The sequence below is a fragment of the Marmota marmota genome, unplaced genomic scaffold (assembly GCF_001458135.2).
Source record: "Marmota marmota marmota unplaced genomic scaffold, marMar, whole genome shotgun sequence".
Classification (NCBI taxonomy): Eukaryota; Metazoa; Chordata; class Mammalia; order Rodentia; family Sciuridae; genus Marmota; species Marmota marmota.
The window spans coordinates 25,821,671-25,826,375 of NW_026000026.1; positions in this window are offsets into that span (position 1 = coordinate 25,821,671).

A 4,705-nucleotide genomic window follows, 5' to 3' on the forward strand; every position below is an offset into this window, starting at 1 on the left:
GCCCACGCGCGCACGCCCTCGTCTCCCCGCCCGCTCGCCCTCTAGCGGCGGCGGCCGGCTCAGAGGCCGGTTGCTGAGCAACCTGATGGCGGCGGGGAAGGGAACGCTGGACCACCGCAGTCCTCGTCCATCCTGAGAGAGACCTGAGCACTCATTTCCTAGTTCCAGTGGATTTCTTCAATCCCACACTGTTCTGTTCTCCACAAACCTTCGTCTCCAACTAAAAAACTTGTTTATTTATGTGTGCATTCATCCAATATTCCGTTGTTTATTCATTTCTTAAATATTTACTGGGTCCCACAAAAATGCCAGACACTCTCCTAGGATCTGGAGACACTGATGGGAACAATACAGGCAAAAGCTCGTCCCTATTATCATGAATCTTGCATTTTAGTGAAGTGTGGTGTGTGTGTGTGTGTGTGTGTGTTAGTGTTAGGAAGAGAAGAAGTGAAATAAATAAAATAGAAAGTCTGAAATATAACCTTTGAAGATGGAGCTGGGTGAGGCCCACGCCTGTAATCCCAGCGGCTTGGGAGGCTGAGGTAGGAGGATTCGCGAGTTCAAAGACAGCCTCAGTAACCTAGCGGCACGCTGTCTCTAAATAAAATATAAAAAGGCTGCGGATGGAGCTTGGTGGTTAAGACCCTCTGGGTTCAGTACCTGGTACCAAGTAAATAAATAAACAAAGATGCCATGTATAATTATGTATGGTAGCATGTAAATGCAGATAAATAATCTGGAGAAAAATAAAGTAAAAATGAGAGTGGGTAGGGCTTTCCAATGTATTAAGTACCTACCATGTGCTAGGAAATAATAATCCCCTACAGTTTATAAGCTTATATAGTTTAAAGCATCATGGCTCTTATCACAATTAGAAGAAATTACTTATTTAAGTTATTTTTAATAGTGGTTCTTAAAATAGAAAATATATGCTCAAAGTGAAAATTCAAAAGTACACAAAGATAAGAAAGACTCCTTCCCTTTTTTAGGTTCCTGCCTTACCTTCCTGAAGGCAATGGGCCTTAGTAGTCTCTTGTGTATCATTCTAGAACCGTTCTGTGCATTTACAAGCAATTTGCTGATCCTTTTATTTAACAAATCAGTATCGCGTATCTAGCACACAGTAGTGCTTTGCCGAACTCTAGGAACTGTAGGGCTATTCATGAGATAAACATGGACCTGTGCAGTGAGTAACATAAGGACACCATCTTAGGTTGGTACTCAAAGGAGATCTGACACCTAAAGGGGAAGGGTGGAGCCGGCCAATGTAAAGATGCGTATGAGGGTCCTCAGGTGAGGAAGGGTGCTATGAGTTAGAGGAACCAAAGGATGTTTGGAGGAAAGGGGAAAGAGCCGATGGTGACAACAAGGTCAGATTGGCCAGTGTGAATCATGGTGCACTGGGCCTGGTTGACTGGCATGGATTTTATTCTAAGAGTAATGTGAAGATAGTCTAGCATGTCATGCAGGGAAATTATATATTTTTGGATCTGGAATGTCCCCCAAAGTCTCATGTATTGAAGGCTTGGTCCCCAGTACAGCCAGTTTCCAATATAGGGCTTTGGGAAGTGAGTGGATCCTAGCACTCTGATCCCAACAATGGCTCAATCCACGGGTGAATTTGGAGCTGGATGGCCTATTGGAGGTGGTGAAGACTGTAGGAGGTGGGACCTTATTGAAAGGACTTGTTCCTTGGGGGTAAACTACATCTCGTCCTCCTCTCCCCCATTCTTCCTGGCTGCCATGAGGTGAGCAGCTTTCCTCTGCTACACCTCTGTCTTCCAAGATGTTCTGCTTCTTCTCATCCCTAAAAGCATTAGAGCTGATGTGGTTGGAAACACTGAAACTGAGTCAAAGTAAACTTGCTCTTCTAAGTTGATTTCCTGAGGGATTTCGTTATAGTGCTACAAAGCTGACTAGCACAACATCCTTACTTTTATTTGGTAATTATTTAATATCTGTCTTCTCTGCTAGATTTTATGCTCCATGGAGGCAGACAGACGCCAGGTCTCTAGCATCCATTGATAAACTTCCAGCACCTGAAATCATGCTTGGCTCTTAGTGGGCACTTGCTGAATGAATGAATAAACATATCATCTTAATTATTTTTTCTTTGTCTTTTTTGGTTCTGGGGGTTGAACTCAGGGGTGCTTTATTGCTGAGATACATCTTCAGCCCTTTTTAAATGTTTTAATTCTGGGACAGAGTCTCTATAAAGTGCTTAGGGCCTTGCTAAATTGCCAATTCTGGCTTCAAACTCGTGAGTCTCCTGTCTCAGCTTTTCGAGATTGCAGGCGTGCGCCACCATGCCCGGCTCTTTTGATTGTCGAAACAAATTGACATAAATAGGAAATTTCTGAGGCCTCTGATTATGCTACTGCTGCTCTACCTAAGGGAATGTGGTGAAAGAAGGTGGAGGAAAAACCGGAGAAACCTGCGGCCCGAAGAGACCTGCCATTGGAGAAACCCTGGTCCAAGCAGTGGAGAAGAAAGTTGCCCTGGGGGGGGGGGGACCTGACAGCAAGTCAGCCTGGAACTCGGAAGGGAAGATACACTACTGAAAAGGCTCAACACAGTCAGCTGCCAAAGGGAAATATTTACAGAGCTCAGATGGATTATTATAGAGCAGGCAAAAAAGAGGGCACTTAGAACTGAGCCATTAAGTTGAGGCAGTAACTTGATAATCAGTACAGATGGTGTAAAATCCCGTGGCCTAAACCAGGCTGGCAAGGCAGTGTGCGTCAGGCACCGTAGCAGTAACTTTATGCATCTTCATCTGTAGGAGATGATTGGTCCCAATTTATAGATGAGAAAACTGAGCCTCGGAGAGGCAAAGTTGCCTGCCCAGGTCACAAAATCAGCAAAGGAGGAGCAGAACCTTGAACTGGTCTGTAGGCCTCCAAGCCTCTGCTTTTTCCAACATTCCAGCTACACAGAGGCTAAGGAGTTTGGACCCAAGAGAGTAATGCTGATCTGGGCCGGGTGGTGTGGTTTCAGTTTTGCGATAAGATGGACATGGCTTGAATGGAAGAGTGGAAGGCAGTCTGCCTTGTGCATTCATATGTTATGGTTTGTTTCTGAAATATCCTCCCACCAAAATTCATGTTTTGAAGCTTGGTCCCAGGGCAGCAGTGTTCAGAGTTGGTACCTTGGGGAGTGATTGGATCATGAGAGTTCTAACCTCATCAATGCATTAATCCATTGATGAATTCATAGCTTACCAGGCTATTTGGATGGAGGTGGTAGACAATTTAGGAAGTGCGTCTAACAGGAGGAAGTAGGTCCCTGGGGATAGGCCCTGGAAGGGGATATTTTGTCCCTCTCTTCCCTCTCGCTGTGTTTTGACCTCCATGAAGTAAGCAGCTTTGCTTTCCTTGCCATGATGTCATGCACCATAGCAGTAACTTTATGCATCTTCATCTGTAGGAGATGATTGGTCTCTCACCACAGGCTCAGAAACAATGGAGCCCAAATGACCATGGATTGAAACCTCTGAGACCACGAGCCAAAGTAAATCTTTCCTTCTTTAAGTTGATTTTCTCAGAGTTCTTTTTTGTTGTTGTTACAGTGATGGAAAACTGACTAGCACATTCAGTAATTCAGGTCATAGAATCTGCCCAGGAGTCAGACTCAAGAGTCTCCTCATCCGAGAGCAGAGAACTGAAAGTTGGAGATGCTTCTGCTTCCTGCTGGGCTGCGCCCTTAATTTGGTTTAGCCTGGAGCAGATCTGGCACCTCTCCTTAGACTTCAAGGCAGGAGACTGCGCACATGACCCAGGGAATCAAGGAGTTGACCTGGGTTCAGAAAGCTACTGTGGAGGCTTCTGTGTGGAGGGCTGGTTTGCTGGCTTGGAGCCCACTTGTCTTGATATTCCCTGGAGATGGGAAGGAGGCAGTCGGAGCGTGGGTGCTCTAAGGTGAAGTCTCCACATGGGATTACTTTCTTGGAAGAAATCTGAGCTGAGGTCAAGAATAAAACCTGTTAAGGTCTGGGATAGCTAAAGTACCAAACATTGTTCCAAAGAAAGATCCAGCTTCTATTTTCCCACTTATTGCTGTGGCCAGTACCATGGATGGATATCAGACTTTCCATTTTTTCCCTCATATATGTTCACACACACACACACTTGCATGTACTATTACATACTTGAATTGTTCCTGTAACGACAAACAAGGATCATCAGTGGATGCTAAAACCATTGGGACAAAGGTTGTTGAGGAACCTGATATTCATGCAGCCTCAGTGCCACCCCATAGATGGCTTACAAGTTATGAAGAGAAAAAGTTTTCCTACGATGAAGTGATCTGTGGACACTTCCTTAAACAGATGATCAAGCTTAGCAGCATCGATAATGGGACAAAATGATAAGATTCAATGGGTCGTGGGGACTACGTTACCTGCATAGTGCTAGACACGCCAGACCCTGTTAACCTGAGTTCTACTAATGGGAAAGATGAAGAAAAGTCCAAAAAATCCACATTGCAGCCTATTATACAAGGCAATTAGCTGGAACTTAAAAAAAAAAAATGTTACTGATTTGAAAGACAAACAAATCCAAAGCAAACAAAACCCCCTAGACCCAGGTGTGGTAGTGCATGCTTATAATCCCAGCAACTCAGGAGGTTGAGGCTAGAGGATCATAAGTTTGAGGCCAGCCTGGGCAGCTTAGTGAGACCCTGTTTCAAAAAAAAAAAAAAAAAAAAA